The sequence below is a fragment of the Scyliorhinus torazame genome, chromosome 11, assembly GCF_047496885.1.
Source record: "Scyliorhinus torazame isolate Kashiwa2021f chromosome 11, sScyTor2.1, whole genome shotgun sequence".
Classification (NCBI taxonomy): Eukaryota; Metazoa; Chordata; class Chondrichthyes; order Carcharhiniformes; family Scyliorhinidae; genus Scyliorhinus; species Scyliorhinus torazame.
This window is the reverse complement of record NC_092717.1, coordinates 155,658,871-155,683,648: the sequence shown is the minus strand read 5'-3', so window position 1 is coordinate 155,683,648 and position 24,778 is coordinate 155,658,871. Positions and strand designations below refer to the sequence as shown.

The window sequence follows — 24,778 nt, the reverse complement described above, 5'->3', positions numbered from 1 at the left end:
GGGCGGTCCGAGCTTGTTAGGGTGTGACTGGTTACGCCACCTGTGGTTAGATTGGCAGCGGGTGTGCCACATGAACCCAACTGGCAGTGAAGGGGTTCCGTCAAGATTCCATCGGCATTCCAGGATGGCTTGGGCACCATAAAAGGGGCTGTAGCCCGAATAAGTATGGACCCAATGGCACAACTGCGCTATTTCCGCACCCGCCTGTCCTATATACCTTATGACCCAAGGTGGAAGCTGAATTGGACCAGATGGATAATCTGGGCAGCATACGGCCGGTAAAGTAAGATACCTCGGCTACCACATCGACTGACATGGCTTGCACCCAGTGGAAGAAAAGATACAGGCAATTCGGCAAGCTCCTGTACCAGGTGTCCCAACAGAACTCCGATGATTCCTGGGCCTAGTGAATTACTATGGCAAGTTCCTCCCAAACCTGGCCACGACTTTACCCCCTTCACCCTCTGTTAAAGAAGGGGCAACACTGGGAGAGGGCCCGAGAGCAGCAGGCGGCTTTCGTCAAGGTGAAACAACAACTCTCCTCATCAAGACTGCTAACTGATTTCACCCATCCTGACCATTGTTGCTGGCCTGCAATGCTTCTCCGTCCGGCCTGGGGCTGTGCTGGCCCACACCATGGACGATAGATCCTAATGTCCCATCACCTTTGCTTCGAGAACGTTGGTTGACGCAGAGAAGCAATATGATTAGATCAAGAAGGCGGGTTTAGTTGTCATGTTCAGGGTCAAGGAATTTCATCAATATGTCTACAGGCATTGCTTCATCGTTCTCACGGATCACAAACCCCTCCTGGGGCTCGTCAAGGAATATCGAGCGATTTTCCTCCCCCATTACTTCCACCCACATCCAGCGATGGGCATTGTTGCTCGCAGCATATAACTATGTTATGGAACACAGCTCCGGGACTAAGATTCCCACACTGATCGGCTGATCAAGCCGGAGATCAGCATAGAGGACGGCGTGCTCATTTGGGGGTCCTGCGTGGTGGTCCCTGAACATGAACGTGGCTAACTCATGATGGACCTCCACAATGGACACCCAGGCATGTCCAAGGTGAATATGTTAGCTCGAAGCTACGTCTGGTCGATGCAGACATTGAGCGGGTGGCCCAGTACTGTGTCCAGTGTCAGGCACACCAGATGTTGCCTCCTGCATCCCCACTCCATCCATGAGAATTGCCGTGGTCTCGCCTCCATACAGACTTTACGGTTCCCTTTCAGGTGGCAATATTCCTCGTCTTCATCGATGCCCACTGCAAATGGATGGAGGTCCTCAAAATACAGGTGACGATGGCCTGGACCTCCGTAGAGAAGCTCTGGCACATTTTCAGCATGCACGGCATACCCAGGTCCTGGTATCAGACAATGGTACAATTCTTACGAGCGCAGAATTTGAGGCATTCATGTCCGCCAATGGGATCCGTCACATGTCGACCACCCAATACCACCCTGCTTCGAATGGGTTGGCTGAGCGGGTGGTGAAAACTTTTCACCTCGGAATGAAAAAGCAAACATGGGGATCCTGGGAGATCTGCTTGGAAAGGTTCTTATTCTGCTATCGGACAACCCCGCATGCCAAGATGGGCATCACGCCAGCTGAGACGTTGATGGGTCGCCACCTCCATACCTGTTTCAGTCGCATCTTTCTGGATATTGCCAGGAAAAAGAACTACCTAGCTTAGACTCGGAAACCGAGTTAGACATTCTGTCACCGTCAGAGGCACCCATGCCGGCTCTCATTAACGCACCAGCAATACCACCACCGACCAGATGCTCAGTATGTAAACGCCACTCCCCGGTCCAGGATACGCCTCCTGACGCCGCAAGGTCTGAGCCTGAATGCCGTCCGCAGGCGAAACAGTCATAACATAGTCATATGCTGTGAGCACTTGACCATGGATGTGGACATTGCTCTGGACTTAGTGGGGGAGGAGTGTTGTAACCCCAATAGAGGTCCCGGGATCAGGACAATATGATTTCTCATGACCTCCCCGGAATATGAACTTCCACTTTAAGGGGGGGGGGGGCTTCCTCTCTACAAGGAGAGCCCCAGCTGTATAAAAACCCCGGCCTAGATGCAGGTCGGGGAAGGAGACCCCGAGGGGAGTAGAGGAGTATTAGAATTGTATTGAAATAAACCTTGTTCGTAATTTCTACTGTCGTCTATGTGTTCTACTTATCGCGGATTCAACACATTGCTGGTCATTAACTCTTACCACACAATTCTTCACAAGGCAGAAAGGCACTTGGCAGCCAGCAGGAATAAATGGGCAAGACAGGACAGTCAAGCTTTGAAATGAAGTTTATGATTGAAAAACATTAAACAGAATTGTGACACTTTTACATGGTGTTAAATACCCTTATACGACTTTTGTCCGACAATCGGCTGCGAATTGACGGAGTGGCAGGAAGCAGACGGTAATGGCCGAGGGGTGTTTTTCAGACTGGAAGCCTGTGTCCAGTGGGGTCCTGCAGGGATCAGTGTTAGGGCCCTTGCAGTTGTGGTTTATATAGATTATTTGGACATGAATATAGGAAGGTTGCTCCATCGCCCCATCAATTTGCATATCATCTGCAGACTTAGGATAGCCTTCAATTACTGGAGGATATAGACAGACTGGTCAGATGGGCTGATTAATGAAATTCAATCCAGATAAATGTGAGGTGATGCACTTGGGCAGGACAAACAAGACAAAGGAATACATAATAAGCGGCAGGACCCTGGAAAAACTGAGGATCAGAGGGACCTTGAGGTGCATGTCCACTGGTCCCTTAAGTTAGCAGGGCAGGTAGATACAGTGCTTAAGAAGGTATATGGTATACTTGCCTTTATTAGCTGAGGCATTGAGTTTAAGAGCAGAGAGGTTATGCTGAAACTGTATAAAATGTTGGTTAGGTCACAGCTCGAGTATTGTGTGAAGTCCTGGAATCCACATTATAAGAGGGATGTGATAGCACTGGAAAGGTTGCAAAGGAAATTTGCCAGGGTGTTGCCTGGGTTGGAGAGTTTTAGCTATGAAGAGAGATTGGATAAATTGGGGTTGTTTTCCTTGGAATAGAGGAGACTGAGGGGCAACATGATTGAGATGTATTAAATTATGAGGGGCATGCATAGAGCAGACAGGGAGAAACCTTTCCCCTTGGTGGAGGGATCAATGACCAGGGGGCACAGATTTAAGCTAAGGGACAGGAAAGGATGTGATTACAAATGTTTTCACCCAGAGGGTGATGGGACTCTGGAACTCACTGCCAAGGCATTCAAGCTATGGGCCAAGTGGTGAAAATGGGATTAGAATACTTAGATGGTTGTTTTTGACCAGCACAGAGACGATGGCCAAAGGGCTTTTTCAGTGCTGTCGAGCTCTATGATTCTATAACTACAAATCCTTTTTCTTTTATTGTTGACTGTGACTCAATTGGCAGCAATCTTGCCTCTGACCCAAGACTGCCTCCTGGGCTTGAGTACAAAGATCTCGACAGTGCTTCTTCTGCACTGTAGAGATTCTATGATTCTATGATTCAAGGCTGACACTCCAATGCAGTACCGAGTGAGCACTGCATTGTTGGAGGTTCTGTCTTTCAGAAGGTACAGTAAATCATGCTCCCCCCACCCCACCCCGGCCTGCATGGGTGAATACGAAAGGTTCCATGGCACTATTTGGAAAAGTAGGGAAGTCGGTTTCAGGCCTATATTTATTCCTCACTGAATATCACAGAAAACAGATTATCTGGTCATTATCACATTGCTGTTTCTAGAAATGTGATGTGCACTTTTTGTCTACCATGTTTCCTACTCAATGACGACATTTCAAAAGGTATCTAATTGGCTATACAGCATTTTGAGATGTCAGGTGGTAATGAGAAGTGTTATATAAAAGCAATTTTTTATTTTCTTTTTCTGATACTCCTACATGGTGCAACTGCTATAGTTCAGCTGGAGTCAAACTGCATAGATCACTGTTCTGGCTGACATCCTCTGGGTTATTTGGCTTATGAGGGCCCTGCTAAAGACCACCCTTCTTGCACCTGTGTAGGGGACAGACTAGACTATCGGGTTAGGAGATAGGATGTGGGACTCTGATTGGTGGGGAGATGGGAGAAAGAGTGGGCAAAGAGACAGGAGTGGAAGTTGACTCACCATTTCTCCATGCCCTATCTCCATCTTTCCCCTTGTGCCCCATCTCGACTTTCTTGGTAACGAAGAGCTGGGGAATATTTTGCTACATTTTAGCGAGGCATTGAGCAGCCCAAGGCAAGGGTTTCCTCAATCCTGCTTAAGGTCGTCATGAGTATGCAAGCGTTTGATGAGGATCAGCATGCACTCAGTTACCTGCTGCATTTAATGTCCCTTGCAGGTGGCCACCCTTCTAGAGGGAAGCTAGGAGTGTAAGAAATGGAATGTTTTGAGAGAATGGAAGGACATCATTTGTGGAAGGTCGCTGTGAGGGATGCTTACAGTATAGCCATAAGATGAAGATGACTGCATGTCAGTGGCAGTTGGTCAAATGGGAAAATGAGAAGGTGCCTTAACAAAAAAGGATGGGTGCACATGCAAGTTTTGCTTCTGTGCATAAGGCTATGGAGGGCAGAGTAAGAGGGCTTGTACTTGAATAATGGCATACCCTGAACAGAACTTAACCAGTATCCAGTTGCCCGGCACACACTTATGCGATTGAATTTTCCAGCCATACATGTTTGTTCTCTGTGGTAGGCTGCTTCGTCCCATCCATGGGCAAGCACATTTCCTTGCAATTGATTACAGCCACAACATGATGTTAAGAGACACATCTGGAAAGTGTGGTGCTGCTTTTGCACGTTGATACTCCAGCTCTCCAGTTGCTGGGTCTGTTTTGATACTTGGACAATGCTTCCACTCTGGCCCTCACATGGTAGCTTTAAACAGTGGAGCTGAAACAGATTGCTGTGGGTATCATTGTGCCTACCTGCTCTAATTGATTGGGAAATCCAGAAGTGAGATCCAAATGCTGTGGTTGAGTTCAAAAGCGCCTATCAGATTCACTTCTGAAACTTCCCAGTTCCAGGTGAGGTGCTGCTTCTACCCCTGACCACCACCACCCCTCAAGTGAGACAGAAAGTGAGGCCATCGTGTGCAAGATCTTTCAGCACAGATTGGCTATGGTCAAATACACACACTCTGCTCTGAACCCAAATTAGTGGTTTTGCTTTTCTCCTTAGATGAATGCCATATGAGAGTTTCCAAACTCTACTCCCAAAAATACGTTTTAAAGTCTTCTTTCACAATAATCCTTTCCAGTAGCAGTTTGCAGTCCAAAATCCAGTCCAGGTTTTACAAATGACTCTTTTAAACAACATTTCTACTCCACTTTTAACAGCGAATCCTGTCCAGGCTTTACACCAACCCTTTTAGGATTTCCTTGCCTTGACTGCTGTACAAACTGTTCATAATTGCTTCAGCACTCGATCAAGACTGATCAAGACTTTAATTTACCTCTGAAATCTGCTGTCCCACCTGAAATCTGATTACTGAAATTATCTCTTTAACTCAAAACACTTTATTTACTCTTACATGAATTCTTCTGAACAGTACCTTGGTGTCTGTTCTCTTAACTTCAGTCATCTTAAGGCATTCTTTCTGCCCCAATTCCATAGTTATCTGGACTGTAATGTGTTCCTTAGAAAGCTTGTATCTTTGTAACTCTCCTGTCATGTTCAGCTTCTCCTGGCAGAGTTGAGAAATGTTTACCCCCCCCCCCCCACCCCCTATCCCCCGTGTCCTGCCTCCAATTGCAATTTATCAGCTAAAATTAAAATGTAAATGTTTTGTACCCATAAAAGGATCTCCAGTTGCTAAACAATACCTACATACTTCTGCTGGCCTATTTATTCTTCATGTCATAGGCCTCTCTCAGCACAATGGAATCACAGTTGGACTTGAAACCAACTCCATACATACAAACACCTTTGTCCAGCATGAATCTAATTATAGGTTTTACTCTTCCAGTCACAGACACATTAAATTAAACCCACTTAAAACTACACCCCATGTTTACCAATACAAAACCCTTGTGTTTACCTAATACGAGGCCATTTCATAATGAATCTGGCAGATTCATTAACAACAATCACTTGATGATTACCAGTAAACCTTTCATTCCAGATTGCTACAGAATTCAAATTTCACCATCTGCTGTGGTGGGATTTGAACCTAGCACCCCAGAGCACTACCCTGAGTCTCTGGATTATTATGCAAAGACAATACACCACCGCTTCCCCTCTGAGTATTGAACGTTTATTTTAACTTTGTGGACTATTCATGTACAAATTTGCAATTTTTTTTATTTGCCCAGTATTGATTTCTATCACGTAGCAAAATTCCAAGTGGAGATATCTAACAATTATTGTATATTAACTTTGCTATATTTTCTTTTCTTATCATCTATCCATATAAATGATAATTCGGTTGCCTTCTGCAGGTGGGGAGCAAAACTTGCGATATTGCTGGTAATAGTCTGTTCCTGACCTGTGATTGTTTTTCCTGAAAGTGACAGGTCGTGTGTTTGCCATTTCCTCTGATATGCTCCCTGTCAGCCATACTCCTCTCTGGGAGCAATGGATCTTGAAACCACTAATAGGATTGCAAATCTTTCATTCAATGTATAAAATAGCATCAGATCTATTGTAGCAGAAAAATGTCATTGAGTTGATGTTACCAATTAACATTCCCAGCGCGGGGTTATATGTGCTAAGAGGACACACAGGATTGAGTCTACAGAATGATATCACATTAGAAATAAAAGTCATCTTGCTGACGGTGTGCGGACCCCAGATTTATAACCTCATTAGAAATTTTACATTCCCAGAAGTCACAAACACCAAGTCGTTTGATCAGTTAGTCATGTTAGTGAAAGAGAATTGCAACCCCAGTCCTTCTATCATACTGCAACGAATTCAGCTCTTCAATAAGTGACATGTTACGCGATCGCCTTGTTTGTGACGTTAACAATATCAATGTCCAAAGAAATGTCTTCGCCGAAACACAAATATCCCTGGATAAAGCAACAGAGATAGATTACGCCACTAAATATGTAGAAATGGGTGCTTCAGAGCTACAGTGCATGCCGGAAGATGCGGTGAATCAACTTTGGAGCAGAACAGCTGCTAGACGAAGACCTCAAGTGGCAGGCACAGAGGAGGCTGAACCGAGATCCCAGGAGCAGGGTTGGGGACAGAAGCAAAGAAGAAAAACGGGCTATCAGTCAAGGAATTTTGATGAGTGTTACAAATGTGGGGGAGAACACCCTCAAAATATGTGCCATTGCAAAGGTTTTTTTAGAAGGGTCACATTCAAGAATTTTGCCATGCCAGACAGGGCACAGCAAGTTAAAAAAAAACCCACCATGGCGCCAACACATGAAGTACAGAAAAATCCCGAGGGAAAATCTGAGGTTTATAAGTTAAACATGATGAAAATGAGCAAGGCGGCTCCCATTGAGATAGTACTTATGGTTAACGGGCAACCATTGAGTATGGAGGTTGACGCTTCAGCCATGGTGGTTGGTGAACAAACCTACAAATACCTGCGAGGAGGAGTGCAACCTCTGAGACTAAGCAGCACGGCTGCTAAGTTAGCAACTTATCCAGGGGAAACCCAAAAGATATTAGGTACCGCAACTGCACCGGTACCATATCAACACCAATTGGCTCAATTACCCATGATCGTTGTGGAAGATCAGGGGCCAAGATTCATAGGTGGGGATTGGCTATGACAGATAAAGCTAAATCGGTTAGAGGTTTTTAAAATAACGGATGATACATTTCAACAGAAGACATTTTTCAAAACGAGGTGGGCTGGGTACAAAGGGGCAAAGCCAAAATCTACGTGAACCCCGATTGCACACCAAAGATTTTCAAAGCTCGGCCCTTCCCATCATCAGAAAGTTGAGGCCGGGTTCACACATTTGGAGCACAGTTCCCTGAGTGGGCGGCTCCTATGTTCCTGTCCTAAAACCTGACCACAACATTAGCAGCTGTCGCGATTACAAATTTTCCAAAAACCAAGCAGCCCAAATCAACAAGTAACTGATTCTTCGGATAGAAGATCATTACATAAAGCTGGCAGGAACGCCTCACATATATAAAACTTAACTTAAGTCATGCTTACCTACAACTTGAACTACACAAAGACTCCAGGAAATTTGCAACAATTAACACACACAAGGGGCGGGACTTTCCAATAATGGGGCTATGTCCCCACGTCGGCGTGAAAACCGGCGCCAACCACTCCGGCATCAACGGCCCCCGAAAGTGAGGAATTCTCCCCTTTCTAGGGGGCTAGGTTGACACTGAAGTGGTTCCCGTAGCTCCAGTCGGCGCTGAAGGGCCAGTGCATGCGTGGAACGGCCGGCGAATTTCCGCGCATGTGCAGAATGGCTGGCGTATTTCCGCACATGCGTGGGGGTCCCCTTCACCACGCTGGCACCCGAGCAATATGGCAGAGCCCTACAGCGGCCCAGCGCGGAGGAAAGAAGGCCCTCACAGAACCAGCCTGCCCGTTGATCAGTAGGCCCCGATCGCAGGCCAGGCCACTGTGGGAGCACCCCACCTGGGGTCGGATCCCCCCCCCCCCCCCCCTCCCCAGGACTGCCCCGCACACTTACCTGCCAGGTCCTGATGTGTATGAGGGGAGTAATCCACACCGGCGGGACTGGGCAAAACTTGTCGGCCACACGGCCCATCGGGGCCCGACGAATCACCAGGGGGGGCGCTGTCAACAGCCACCGACCGGCGTGGCGGGAATCTCGCTGGCGCCCAAAAAATGGTTTAGAAGTGCAGACGTAAGACTTAAAAAGGAAAAGTGCACCTTTCAGTCCAACAAAGTTACATATTTGGGGTTTAAAGTTGATGCCAAAGGCCTACATCCTTTAAAAGATCAGCTGAAAGCTATCTGAGAGGTTTCTGCACCAAAACATGTTACAGAATTAAAATCATTTCTGGTCAAGGGGCTGTTTAGCACAGGGCTAAATCGCTGGCTTTGAAAGCAGACCAAGGCAGGCCAGCAGCACGGTTCAATTCCCGTACCAGCCTCCCCGAACAGGCGGCGGAATGTGGCGACTAGGGGCTTTTCACAATAACTTCATTTGAAGCCTACTTGTGACAATAAGCGATTTTCATTTTCATGGTCAATTATTACTTCCGTTTCATCCCAAACGTAACGAGGCCGGTGAATAGTGGGAGAGGCCAAAAACGAGATCTGCGCCAGGTGCCAAACAGTTTGCGATGCAACCGGCCCGCTGCCGTGGGTGAAATCGGGATCTCACCATAGCGTGGCGAGAATCCAATTATCACCGCTTAAGCCCATTTCCATACAATTACCGAGAACGACCCCATATCCAACGGCCTCCCATCATTCAGCGCCCTCCCCAGCAAGTGCTCAAGCGGTGCCAATTAGTGCTCCTTTTGAAAAATGTGAACCTGGCAGAAGGGTTTCTGTGGGAGCCAAGGAGCTCATAACCAAAACAGACCACGGATTCTGGCTTTGTCACCCCAATGCTCGGCAGTAGCGGATGTCATAATATGCACCCATGCACATCATGAGGTAAAAGCAGGCAGTAACAGATACCCAGGTGAGCCAATCAACATACAGAACAGAACACGACCAATCACCAGACAGAACACCAGAGGGGAGCTTCCAACTATAAAACACACGAGGCATCAGCACTCTGCCTCTTTCCACTGGTGACAACCGTAGTGCCAGTCAGGGTGTACAAATCATTCAACACCTTCTACACGTGGATCAGAGCTAGCCTGGTCAGGATAGTTAATGTTAGTTTACTTAGAATAGTAGAGAGTCAACCCACAGGCAGCTGTGTGATTCGTTACTGAAGTTCAATAAATCTTATTGAACCAACCCCGACGTTTGGTGTATGCTTGATCATTTAACTGCATCGTGTTGCAGTCCGTGTTACCACAGGGTGAATAAGACAACATGATACCAGGAGTAGCTACTGCTTCTAAGTAATTCACCTTAGAAAATTCACTGAAGACCAGCAACTGCCTTCCAGCGACATGGAAAAGGTCGTGGCACCTCCACAGCTCCGCATCTCTGCCAAATGGCGGGTCGTCAAGCAGAAATTCAGTCTATACCCTGAGTCCTCGGGCCTCGAAAGTGCGTCCGATGCCCGAAAAATCACGCTGCTACTGTCGACTGCGGGGGACCAGGGCATCCAAATCTTCAATTCGCTCACTTTTGCCGATGGTGAGGACAAGACCAAGTTCCAGACCGTCTTAGCCAAATTCGACAGTCACTGTCTGAGGTCGAGACGAATGAAAGTTTCGAGCGTTGTGTCTTCCAGCAGCGCCTTCAGGGTAAGGATGAGCCTTTCCAGTCTTTTCTCACTAATCTTCACATTCTAGCGCAATCCTGCAACTACGGTGACACCGCTGACTCCCTCATCAGGGATCAGATCATGTTTGGCGTCCATTCCGACGCCCTGCGGGAGCAGCTCCTAAAAATAAAAAATATGACCCTGCCAGTGGCCATCGAGACGTGCAAGGTCCATGAACAGGCGAAAAGTCGCTATTCCCACTTAAGTCGGCAGAGCAGGACCAACTTGCCTCCCACAAGCTGAGAGTGTACAGGCCATTGCCCGAATGCAGTGCCTGAGCATCGATGAAGGCGGCCATTTCGCGCGCTTTTCCAGGGGTCCCACGCATGCGCACCACGGTCGGGAGAATGAAGCGGCCGAAAACTACACTGCGCAGGTGTGAGCGGCGGCTGACCGCACTGCGCATGTGCGACGATGCACCTAGTGTCACGACGTCGACGTGATGACGTGCCCCAACTGCGGCACCGCCCATTTAAAGCAGCGATGCCCTGCAAGAGGCAGGCGATGTCTCAACTGCAAGCAGCTTGGCCATTAGGCGGCTTTGTGCAGATCTGCACCTCCGATAGGGGGCCAGCGATCCCAGTTCCAACGCAGAGGCGTTCGAAGTGTGCAGCAAGGGCTGATGGATTTGGAACCTGATCCCGTCACGGATCCAGAGGACGACTGCCCAGAGTCCCCATATCGAGTGGGCATCATAACCATGCATGACAAGGTCTCCTCGCATTCAGCAACACACACACCCATCCTCAATGTGGATTATGAGGACGAGTGGCGTGCCACAGTACAAGTCAACGATTGTAGCATCCGGTTCAAGCTGGACACCGGTGCTTTGGCCAATTTAATATCCCAAGCAGGTCTTGCTCGTATCCAAAGGCAGCCAACAATTCTTCCGCCAGCCTCGTCCAGCGTGTACATGCCATGTCCTCTGCCAACACCACTCTTCAGGCCGACATTGAGGAGCTACTATTGCAATACCCGGATGTGTTCAGTGGGATGGGTACGCTGCCCTACCGCTATAAAATTCTGCTCAGGCCTGATGCCACGCCTGTCATCCATGCGCCACGCCGTGTGCCGGCGCCCCTAAAAGACGGTCTAAAGGTGCAGCTTCAGGAGCTCCAGGATCAGGGAATAATATCCAAGGTGACGGAACCAACTGACTGGGTCAGCTCGATGGTCTGTGTCAAGAAGCCCTCTGGAGAACTGCGCATTTGTATCGATCCCAAGGATCTGAACCGCAACATTATGAGGGAACACTACCCGATCCCGAAGCGGGAGGAGCTGACAAGTGAGATGGAACATGCCAAATTCTTGACAAAGCTGGATGCATCGCGTGGCAGATACAACTGGAAGAGTCCAGCAGGAAGCTCTGCAAGTTTAATACACTCTTCGGAAGATATTGCTTCAACCACATGTCGTTTGGTATTGTTTCAGCCTCCGAAATCTTTCATCGAATAATGGAGCAAATGCTAGAGGGCATTGACGGTGTGTGGGTTTATGTTGACGACTTCATCATATGGCCCACGATCCCGGAGGAACATATTTCTCGTTTGCAACAAGTATTCAGGTGCATACATGTCAATGGCCTGAAATTGAACAAAACCGAATGCTCCTTTGGCACGTCGTCAATTAAGTTTCTGGGTGATCAGATCTCCCAGCAGGGCGTGCAACCAGACTTGGACAAAGTCAAGGCCACCAACACAATGAAGACCCCAGAGGACAAGAAGGTGGTCCCCCGCTTCCTGGGGACGGTAAATGTTTTGGGGAAGTTCATTCCCAACCTCGCGTCACACATCACGGCCCTCAGGCACCTGGTGAAGAAGTCCACCACTTTCCAGTGGCTACCCACACATCAAGCAGAGTGGCTTGAGTTGAAATTGAAGCTAACCACCGCTCCTGTTCTAGCTTTTTTTGACCCAGCAAGGGAGACTAAAATCTCCACAGTTGCCAGCCAGGGTGGCATTGGGGCGATGCTCCTCCAGAAGGACTACACCTCGTCCTGGGCTCCAGTGGCCTACGCGTCAAGGGCCATGACCCCTACTGAGCAACGATATACTCAAATAGCGAAAGAATGCCTGGGCCTTCTCACTGGCATCGTGAAATTCCACGATTATGTCTATGGTCTCCCGATCTTTACAGTAGAGACGGACCACAGACCCAGACCCCTAGTGCACATTATACACAAGCACTTAAATGACATGACGCCCAGGCTCCAGCGCATTCTCCGTCAACTCCGCAGGTATGATTTCGAACTGGTTTACACACCTGGAAAGGAGCTAATCATCGCGGATGCCCTATCCCATGCCATCACCTCGCCATGTGAACAGGTAGACTTCATACACGACTTTGAGGCACAGGTGCAACTGTGTGCCAGGACCCTCCCGACATCCGACGAAAGACTCGTCATCATTCGAGAAGAGACCGCCAAGGACCCTCTTCTGCAGCGGGTCATATATCACCTCACAAATGGCTGGCAGAAAGGGCAATGCCCCCAATACTATAATGTAAAGGATGACCTAACTGTTGTCGAGGAGATCCTCCTGAAATTGGATCGCATCGTCATTCCGCACAGCCTCCAGAGCTTGGTGCTCACGCAGATACACGGGGGACACCTCGGTATTGAGAAGTGCAGGCGCAGGGCCCGACAGGCTGTCTATTGGCCCGGCATCAATGAGGATATATCAAACATGGTCCTCAATTGCGCGACCTGCCAGTGCTTCCAGCCTGCTCAGCCCAAAGAAATGCTCCAGCAGCACGAGATCGTGACCTCTCCGTGGTCTAAGGTCGGCGTTGACCTTTTTCACGTCAACGGGCGTGACTACGTCCTGATAATTGATTACTTCTCCAGTTACCCCGAGGTAGTGAAACTATCTGACCTAACATCCAGGACTGTCATAAAGGCCTGCAAGGAGGCATTTTCCAGGCGTGGAATCCCGCTCACGGTTATGAATGACAATGGTCCTTGTTTCTATAGTCAAGAATGATCCAACTTCGCAAAGCAATCCAACTCCCAGCACATCACCTCGAGCCCGCATTACCCACAATCTAATGGGAAGGTCGAAAAAGGGGTCCATATCGTGAAGCAGATGCTCTGTAAGGCTGCGGACTCAGCTTCGGACTTTAATCTTGCTCTTCTGGCGTACAGGACAACCCCTTTGTCCAACGGTATGTCTCCGGCACAGCTCCTTATGAATCGTAACCTGCGGACGATTGTTCCAGCCATTCATGTACCTGACCTGGATCACCTTCCAGTCCTGCAAAAGATGCAGCAGATCAGAATCCAGCAAAAGCTGACATATGATGCTCCTGCTGCTGATCTGCCTATGCTCTCTCCGAAGGACGCGGTTTGCGTCAGGTTGCCTGGTGGAGGCTGATCAGCTCCAGTTGTTGTTATTCGACAGGCTGCTCCCAGGTCGTTTGTGGTTCGCATGGCTGATGGATCTATTGTCAGGCGCAACAGAAGGGCACTACGCAAACTTGCCTGCCCACCACCGGATCTCACGTTCCCAGATGTCGTTCTGCCTTATCCGGATACCTCGCTCCATGAGGCCACCAATCTGGCTGCAATCCCACCTGTCAAGACACCATCATCCCTGCCTCCACCTCTCAGGCGGTCCATAAGAATCCAACGACAGCCCCAATGACTGGACTTATAAATAGTTCCTTTGTATATATACTGTTATGTTTCTGCACGCGAGACACCTTACATGTACATATCCATTCACTCACCAATTGCTGTATATAGTTACTTTTGTAAATACGTCGTATGTGCTCTAAGCAACCGACAAATGTTTTTAAAAAGTGGAGATGTCATAATATGCACCCATGCACATCATGAGGTAAAAGCAGGCAGTGACAGTCACCCAGGTGAATCAATCAACATACAGAACAGAACACGACCAATCACCAGACAGAACACCAGAGGGGGGCTTCCAACTATAAAACACACGAGGCATCAGCACTCTGCCTCTTGCCACTGGTGACAACTGTAGTGACAGTCGGGGTGTACAAATCATTCAACACCTTCTACACGTGGATCAGAGCTAGCTTGGTCTAGATAGTTAATGTTAGTTTACTTAGAGTAGTAGAGAGTCAACCCACAGGCAGTTGTGTGCTTCGTTACTGAAGTTCAATAAAACGTATTGAACCAACCCCGACGTTTGGTGTATACCTGATCATTTCACTTCATCGTGTTGCCGTCCGTGTTACCCCAGGGTGAATAACATGACGTCTGGGAATGGGGCACCCTCAGCAGGGGTGGGCCGCCATGGGGGGGGGGGGGGGGGTGAGGCCCGTGGGGCAACTGCTCGCGGCACCACCATGCCAATTCTGGATTGTTTTTACCCGTTCCTGGGGCAACACTTGTCCGTACCCATCTGCCCCACCGATCACTCATAACCCCCACTGACAGCTAAAGCCTCTGGCTGCATGGCTGAACAGAGTAAGAAGTCTTACAACACCAGGTTAAAGTCCAACAGGTTTGTTTCGATATCACTAGCTTTCGGACCGCTGCTCCTTCCTCAGGTGAATGAAGAGGTATGTTCCAGAAACATATATATAGACAGATTCAAAGATGCCAGACAATGCTTGGAATGCGAGCATTAGCAGGTGATTAAATCTTTACAGATCCAGAGATGGGGTAACCCCAGGTTAAAGAGGTGTGAATTGTGTCAAGCCAGGACAGTTGGTAGGATTTCGCAGGCCAGATGGTGGGGGATGAATGTAATGCATGGCTGAAGGTTATTGCTGAAAGGGAATTGGCAATCATAGTTAAGTGAGCACTTCACAGATGCGAAGTGGATTCCCATGGGTGAGCATGCCATGTAGCATGTGGGAGTCGTTGCTTAGCAGCCCAATCAGATCTTGATGCCTGGACACTGTGCTGAAACACTGCAGGAGACAACTCCACATACGGAACGTACGAACATCCAGGGGATGGGACACAGCTGTCCACGATCTGAGGGTGGGTGAGGGCCATGGGGAGAGGGGGATGCCTGGAGAGATGGATAAAGGGTCCAGGGGTTCACGGAAGAAATTGACAAAAGCATCATAATGGTTATGCAAAAAGGAGTTTAATGTGTTGTACAATACCCTACTCCTGGTGGTGCTGCCCCTCCCCCCCCCAACCGCACCCCCCCCCCCCCCCCCCCCCCAACGGTGCCCTCAGTGATCTTCAACGTGCCTGGCCCTCCGAGCTCTGCCACTATGTCTAGGTGTTTCCCCAGGATGCACATCTGACATGGAGGCAGCTAGCTACCTATCTCATCCCATGGCCATGGCATTCTCTGTGTGCACTGGTCCAGAGATCCCCAGCTCACTTGTCGGCGATACTTGCACAGCCGTGCCGCCCAGTCCTATGTGCTGAACTCGAGACGCAGCCTCATCAGAGGGGTGGAACTCAGGGCAATTGGTGCCACCATTGCTACTCCATGGGACGGGTTCAGGTTGTCACTTAGCGCCCCCCTCCTCCCGGTCGGTGCAGTTGTGGCCCTATGTTTCACCGTGTGACAGAGGGGCAGCTGGTTCGAACCCTGGCTGCCCCTGCATCATGTGGATACCTTGCCCAAGTTTGGGACTCACATCAGGAACTGGACTCAGAGGGACATAGTCCTATCAAATGTTAAGTGGATGGTTTTATGTGGCTGGCATTATGATAACTTGGAGCAGCTCAGATCCTACCAACTGAGGGAGGGTGAACTCAGTTGCCAAGATGGGGTATTGCTCCAGGGTTCCCAGGTGATGATACCAACCCCAGCAAGAGAGCCGCTACTACAAGAACTGCAGAGTGCACATCCTGGTTAAACCATGATGAAAATGTTGGCCAAGGACTACACACTGTGGCCAGACATTAACAAAGACATTGAGAATCTAGTCCACCAGAGTGCCTATTGCCAGTCGCAGCTGCGGCTCAATTTCATCCCTGGGAAAGGCTAAACTGCCCTTGGACAAGATTGCATATGGATTTTGACAGCCCTTCCCGAGGCAAAATGTTCTTGGTACTGGTAGATGCCCACTCCAAGTGGCTGGATGTCCAAGAAATGAGTACAACAACTTTGGCAGCCACCATCAAAACTTTAAGAAGGATTTTCACAATTTATGGCCTCCCAGAAATTATAGTTTTGGATAACAGGGGGTGGGGGGAGGTGGTTACAGCATTTTGTCCAGACTAACGGTATACAATACATTAGCACAGCCTCCTGGCACCCAGACTTAAAAGGCCTGGCGGAAAGAGTAGTGCAAACTTTCAAGTCTGTGATGAAGAAGCAGTCAAACAGGCCATTGTGTCTCAAGCTGGCCAATTTCCTCCCTTCATACAAAACCAACCCCCACATTTCCACCAGGCTCACGCTTGCAGAACTGTTAAAGGGCCATGATCTCCTTACTTGGCTCGGCCCGGGGTTCCCTAATTTGGCAAGGAGGGTGGAGGCAAGCTACACAAAAGAAATTCCATGGCTTGACCAAAAGTAGCAGATCCTTCATAGATTTCATAGAATTTACAGAGCAGAAGGAGGCCATTCAGCCCATCGAGTCTGCACCGGCCCTTGCAAAGAGCACCCTACTGAAGCCCACGTATCCACCCTATCCCCGTAACCCAGCAACCCCCACTTAAAAGCAGATGATCTAGTTTTTGTCAGAACCAATTGGTTACCGGGAAAAAATGTAGCAAGCTCTGGACCTGTGTTTTATTTAGTGGAACTATAAGTGAGACAGGTGAGAAAGCATGTGGTCCACATAAGAAAGAGAGAAGTTGCAGTCCAGACAGCAAAACAAGTGGATCCAGTGGATACTATTAATGTTTCTTCATCAGAGCCAGAAAGGAGGAAACTGAGTGTTTCAGAAGAGGCCCCACCTTGCTACTTCAGAGGGAACTAAAGAGGGGAGTGACACCGCCACATCTTCTGAGACCTTTAGACAATCATCTGTTTCTGACGTCACCACTACCTTGATAGCTGACAAACCTGTCAGAGAACTGAGGTGTCCCACCAGATTGTGGAAGTTGCTTGGCAGACTGAACTTATGAGAGACTGTACCCTGTCACCCCCTTTTGTGGTTCTGCTCTCATTGTAAATAGTTACCTGTTATTATCTTGTAACGTATATAGTATTGAGCGACTTGAAGGGGGAGGAATGTGGTATTCTGGCCCCTTTAAGGGGTGATTGTTCGCAGGCCATGTGACCATAAGACCATAAGACATAGGAGCAGAATTAGGACACCCGGCCCATCCAGTCTGCTCCACCATTCAATCATTACTGATATTTTTCAAATCCCCATTCTCCTGCCTTCTCCCCATAACCCCTGATCCTCCTATTAATCAAGAACCTATCTATCTCTGTCTTAAAGACACTCAGTGATTTGGCCTCCACAGCCTTCTGCGGCAAAGAGTTCCACAGATGCACCACCCTCTGGCTGAAGAAATTCCTCCTCATCTGTTTTAAAGGATCGTCCCTTTAGTCTGAGATTGTATCCTCTGCTTCTAGTTTTTCTACAAGTGGAAATATCCTTGCCATGTCCACTCTATCTAGGCCTTGAAGTGGCCTGTAAGTTTCAATAAGACCCCCCCGAATCCTTCTAGGGTTCCCAGGCCTATTGAGTGAGCGAACCCTGGCCAATGGGAAGAAAGTGCTGGGCACGGTGAACAGGGACTCGGGGAGTGTGGAGCTGGGAGTCAATGAGTAAAGACCTGTATTTCAACTGCTCTTCCTGTACATAATTTAACCTTGTTATTTGTTCCAATAAAAGCAGCCTCGTTGATACCTCACACTATTACACTCCCAAAACCTTCAAAAGCTTTCAACTCTTCTGATAAGATCTCCCCCACCACTACCCCATGCTCATTGACCTACATTAGCTGCTGGTCCAGCAACGGCTCAGTTATAAAATTCTCATCCCTTTATTCAAGTCTCTTCAAGGCAAACCTCCAAGATATTTTCACACAACCAATTCTGGCTTCTTGTGCGTTTTTAATTACTCTTGCATTGGTGGCTATGTCTTCAGCTGCCTAGGCTCCAAGCTCTGGAATTTCCTCGCAAAGCTATTGCCCTTTAGTTCTTTCTCTCCTTCTTTAAGACATTCCTTTAAATTTGCCTTTTGAGCAAGCTTTTGTCTTAACATCTCCAATGTGACAATTTGTTTGATAGCACTACTGTGAAGCACCATTGAATATTTATATCAATTTAAGTTGTGGTTGCTATACAGAGTGTCCAAGATTGTCCATCAAAGAAAGCACACTAGTGAAACTTGTAAACTTGTAGCATTTTTCATGGGAGCCAAGGAGGTTGGAATAGTGACCTTTAAGATTATAAAGAGTAAATAGTGATTGATTCTTTCCATTGTCAGCCCTGGCAGGATGTGGATACTTCATCTTATTTATTACTGAAAAGTAATTATACGGTGGTAGAGTGGTTAGCACTGCTGCCTCATGGCTCTAGGGACCCAGTTCAATTCCGACCTCGGATGACTGTCTTCCGGTTCCTCCCACAGTCTAAAGGTGTGCCGGTTAGGTGGATTGGCCATGCTAAATTGCCCTTAAGTGTTCAAAAGATTAGGTGGGTTACTGGGTTACAAGGATAGGGTGGAGGTGTGGGCTTAAATAGGGTGCTCTTTCAAGGGCCGGTGTAGGCTCGATGGGCCAAATGGCCTCCTGCTGCACTGTAAATTCTATGATTTAAAAGGAATTTATGAGCAGCATTCTTCTACATTTCAACTAAATTCAATGCTATAGACAGGCTTGGTACCCTGAACAATTTCAAATTCAATAAGGTCACCAAACTTTATCCCATACTGTTTTTAATATAAGTATTTATTGTTGCTCTAACTTCATAAAAATATTAGGAAATATAGATTTGTCTAAAAGCAGGCAATGGCAAATCAGTGATCTATTTTTACGCTCCACCCAATTTTATTTTCTATTGATTTCATTAAGCACATCCATCACCACTCTCAGAATTAAGAGAATAGAGCATATAATTTGAGTCATCCCACAAGCTTGTGTCTTATTGTTGGATGTTGACGGCAATTTACCATTTGTACAGTAGCTTTAAGGTAATGCAACATCTAAGATGCTTACAGTCATATTGCTGCCCAGAATATTGTTAGTTTATAATGCTACTTACAATGTTAAATGCAGTATTTATCAATCAGCATTAGCTGGAATACAGAATACAAGACTTAGTAATTTAGTAATTTGAAGTGTTACTTATCAAAAGAAAGATGTACCAGCCATGAAATTGCTTATACATTATGGAGTTGGGGTGCTCTCTTTTACAGTTCTTTTTAATGGCTCATATAGAAGTAATACCATTCTTTCAAATTCTAAACAACATTTATACATTAACATTTGTATTTAAAATTTATACACTTTTTGAGGGAACTATTTTTTATATTATTACTGTCAAATGGTGACCCTGGGCAGAATTCAATCCAAGTGATAGGAGTCTTGTCCGTCAGTGAGAGAGCAAGAAAGAGCAGCGTATTTTCTATTTTGGAGCAAGCCCACCTTACGTGGCTCGTAACAGGCTTCCCCAAGATCAAAGACCCTGGAGGCAGAAATCTCACCCTCCCAGAACTGGCAGGCAATCAGAGACCAGAAGCTCCTCATTGCTGTTAGAGGCAGCAGGGGAGTGGTGGTAGGTGTCCGCAATGCACCCACCAGAGGCCCAGGATCAATGAGGAACTGAGGTCACAGGTGAATGATGGTCTCGTTGGCTGCTGGGAGTGGAGGCTAGAAGAGTCCGAGAAAGGGCAGGGGATAGCTTTCAGTGGATCTCCCCTCCTTCAAGATGCTGGGTTCCTCAATTTGGTACTGAGTCCCACCCAATTAGATGCCCTCCCCACCTCCAATCCTGCCGCATGTTGGAAATAAGTGGGTACTTTCAATAATCTCTTGGGGGGGATGCAAAATCGTTATTAAAGTTATGTTTCATATCTGGATTTCATTGCCTTTGCAAAATGTAACGTGTTTTCTCATAATCAATTAATGATTTTTCTGACTAGCTGATGATTTCCAAATCCTGTGGAGAACTTTGTGTAGCTATGTATGTTGCTGATACTGCTGGAAATGTTCAGGAAACTTTGACCAGAGATGCAGCAAAAACTACAACTGGAAGAAAAACCGTTGTCGATACAGATGTAGGTGAGTAAACTTGTTGTTTTTTTGTACTGGAAAAAAGTTTGTCAGTATACTCTACAATGGCACTTGCACAGCTCTACTTATATAACTACAGGCAGTCCTCGAAATTAAGACTTTCGATTTACTAAAAATGGCACTTACGGTGTTTATAAATTGTTTCCCATTCGCAAAATCAGTTTTAACTTTACGGTGTCATGCCAGTGAACATGTTCAAATATTCATACATGTGCATCGATGTTATGCGCCGTCCATCTTTTGTATTTTTATTATATGTTGGGTCGCTGGCCGTGAATAAGTAGCAGTCCCAGATTTTAAAAAAATTATTTTGCAATGCATTTTTGAAAAACATAAAACAGCAAATCCACAACATGCAATCCTAGACAGCAGATAGAAAATTCACTATGGCTGGGATTTTCTGCTCCAGATCACGTCAGGCGGGTTCAACGAAGAGAGTCAGAAAATCCCGGGAGAATAGCCAAATTGCGTTTCATGTCAACATGAACGCATGTCGCGATTGTCCCCCTCCCAAGTCAGTGATGTCGGGAACATCGTTTAAATTAATTGGCATATCATTACCAGGCCTCTACGCCTGAATCATTTAACCCCCCCTCCCACCCCCACCACCCCCACTGGCAGAAAAAACATCCAGAGGAGAACCACGGCATAAAACCTGATGGTCTCCCAAGGTGTGCACCTGGTGAACAGACCTCAACCAAATCAGATATGAATGATAACTGAAATTTACTTCCATTGACTAAACCACGTTAGTTCAGTCTTCCTGCCTGAATCTTAATCCTCATTTCCCATTATGTTGCCCTGTGAATTGCTTTAAAGCGAACATAGTCATAGCATTTGTCATATATTGTACAAGAGTCCCCGATGACAGCAAAATTGGAAATTCCAAAATGTGATAGGATTTATAGGTTTTTTTGAGTGATGTATGAAACACCAATGTATTAATTTAATAGCCATATTAATTCTGCCGCATGAATCTGCTGTTCAACTGTTAACCATAAGTTAGAAACTCCAATAATGGAGTTGCCGCTTTTATCCAACTTATCCAAGTCAGAGATCATTAAATAACAGCGAATCCTATTGAAGAGTTCTTAAATCAGCAATTTAAAAATCTAATCAATCATGAATCATAAATGAAGTAATTTTCACTTTATTTATAAATCAATTTAAAGTGATCAGAAAAGAAGGGTTCAATTAAACCTTTTGTTCTCAATCTGTCATTTCTTGAAATTTTTATGATGTGGAGATGCCGGCGTTGGACTGGGGTGAGCACAGTACGAAGTCTTACAACACCAGGTTAAAGTCCAACAGGTTTGTTTCGATGTCACTAGCTTTCGGAGCGCTGCTCCTTCCTCAGGTGAATGAAGAGGTCTGTTCCAGAAACACATATATAGACAAATTCAAAGATGCCAAACAATGCTTGGAATGCGAGCATTAGCAGGTGATTAAATCTTTACAGATCCAGAGATGGGGTAACCCCAGGTTAAAGAGGTGTGAATTGTACCAAGCCAGGACAGTTGGTAGGATTTCGCAGGCCAGATGGTGGGGGATGAATGTAATGCGACATGAATCCCAGGTCCCGGTTGAGGCCGCACTCATGTGTGCGGAACTTGGCTATAAGTTTCTGCTCGGCGATTCTGCGTTGTCGCGGGTCCTGAAGGCCGCCTTGGAGAACGCTTACCCGGAGATCAGAGGCTGAATGCCCTTGACTGCTGAAGTGTTCCCCGACTGGAAGGGAAGATTCCTGCCTGGTGATTGTTGCGCGATGTCCGTTCATTCGTTGTCGCAGCGTCTGCATGGTCTCGCCAATGTACCATGCACCAATGTAGCATGGTACATTGGCGAGACCATGCAGACGCTGCGACAACGAATGAACGGACATCGCGCAACAATCACCAGGCAGGAATGTTCCCTTCCAGTCGGGGAACACTTCAGCAGTCAAGGGCATTCAGCCTCTGATCTCCGGGTAAGCGTTCTCCAAGGCGGCCTTCAGGACCCGCGACAACGCAGAATCGCCGAGCAGAAACTTATAGCCAAGTTCCGCACACATGAGTGCGGCCTCAACCGGGACCTGGGATTCATGTCGCATTACATTCATCCCCCACCATCTGGCCTGCGAAATCCTACCAACTGTCCTGGCTTGGTACAATTCACACCTCTTTAACCTGGGGTTACCCCGTCTCTGGATCTGTAAAGATTTAATCACCTGCTAATGCTCGCATTCCAAGCATTGTTTGGCATCTTTGAATTTGTCTATATATGTGTTTCTGGAACAGACCTCTTCATTCACCTGAGGAAGGAGCAGCGCTCCGAAAGCTAGTGACATCGAAACAAACCTGTTGGACTTTAACCTGGTGTTGTAAGACTTCGTACTGAAATTTTTATGACATTGCAACATCCTATTGCAAATGATTGTTCCATTACTGCTATCATCTTCTTATGGTTATTAATACTAAATCAAACACAAAATAATCATCAACGATTATATTATTGGATTTTGGTAGGAAGCCATTTTTTGAACAAATATCTCTCATTAAACTCCTATATATCATTTTGCATTACTTGTTTTCGAACGATTAACCTGAAGATGCCGTACCAGAAAATATTAATGGCCATTTAGGCCTCATTATTAGCTGGGAGGAGGTAAAGGAGCAGGGGAGCAGTTTTAAGTTGGGAGATATGGAAGAATGAGTTGACCTCAGGTCTTGCCAAATTTAATGATCAATTACCATTTTTGCAATCTGTTTCCCTGCCACAGCCAGTAAGACTGAAAGGCTGACTGCCTGTCGGATGGTTACATTAAAGTTTCTAGCTGCAGTTGGGGAGCATAGAGGAGGATGTAGTAGAGTTAGTGGGGGGAGGGGAGGGGTGGGTGAAGGGGGTGTTGTGGGGGAGGGAGAATAAAGGGAAACATTCATGGGGTGTCAGTGGGTGATGAGGATAAGAACACAAAGAGCCAGAGAGATCGAGGGAGGATGGAAAAAAGAGGCGGAGAGTTGGAAAGATTGGAGAGTGGTGGCAGATCTAAAGTTGTGGATGACTTTGGAAGGGCATCAGATCAGCTGGGGGTGACAGTGGTGAGTCCAATCACTGGCATGGTGTTGCTTGGTGCGCCAGAGGGAGTACACCTCATGACCCACAAGCAGTGCTGTGAAGACACTTACCCGATCAATGCAGCAGTCTTCATCTTCTTGCTGCTGTGTTTCCCAATACCAACAAAATCTGGTCATCCAGCATTCAAACTGGAAGAGGGAAAAAAATCTGAGCGATGCAGCCTCGTTAAAATATTTAAATGAGGGATCCACCTCCTGGGAGTGGTTGATCTTCATCCTCCCTTGCCTCCATTTAAATTTGATGGGCTGGATTCTCCGCCGGCAGGATGCTCCGTTTTGGCGGCAGCCCGGAGGTTTCCCGACGCCGTGGGACTACCCCACAATGGGAAACCCCTGGCTGGATTCTCCGCAGCCCCGCTCCAAAATCGCTTTTGCTGCGGGGGCAGAGAATCACCTTTCACGCCGAAATTGGGCCCCGCGTTAGGCCGACGATTCTCCAGGACCCAAAAATTGGCGTGTTCGCAGAGTACTCCATGCTGTTGGGGGCCATTGCCAGAGGCCCGCCCAGCGATTCTCTGCTCCCAACTGGCCAAGTTCCCAACAGCGTGGTTCTAAGCATCTATCGCCGTTTTGGGAACCTTACGTGCTGGCTGTGGATTCAGTCCGCAGCCGCTCTGGTGGGGGGCCGAGGGGAATCAGGCACTGGGGAGGGGGGTGGGGGCCTTATGGGCGGCCGGGGGACAGATCGGGCCGGACGGATCTTCGGGCGGGCGGCCGATCGGATGGGAGCTCCATTTTGGCTGCTGTGCGCATATGCGGACTCTGGACCGGAGGTGCGGAGGTCCGTATCCGCAGCCAAAGCTGCGTGAATCACTCTGGGTCCCTGCTAGCCCCCTGCAGATGAGTGAATCGACTAATCTTTTTGATTGGAAACTCGAGAGTGAAACGCCAGTGTTTTTACCCCGGCGTGGGCACATAGTCCCATTTGGGGCGAATCTAGCCCCTCATTGAACAGCTGGTGTAACAGAGCATCCCGCCGGCAGGAGGAAACGGAAATGTGGTGCGGCGGGGCAGTGAATCCAGCCTGATGTGTGTGGGTTCAAGGCAGGTCCTTTTACATTCTTCTTCCTCACCTACTTTTGGCTTCATCACTGACTATGTTGTTGATCTGTAATGTATATAGATTTGAGAAAACCA

General features: G+C 47.5%; 1 long non-coding RNA gene across 1 annotated transcript in view; it reads right to left on the bottom strand.

The window, feature by feature from the left end:
- Window positions 1–24,222, bottom strand: part of LOC140385595 (uncharacterized) — a 130,978-nt gene extending 106,756 nt beyond the window's left edge. The window contains exon 1 of the long non-coding RNA XR_011933407.1: window positions 23,693–24,222. This is a non-coding gene — a long non-coding RNA (uncharacterized lncRNA). The remainder of the gene's footprint in view (window positions 1–23,692) is intronic.
- Window positions 24,223–24,778: the final 556 nt, after the last annotated feature.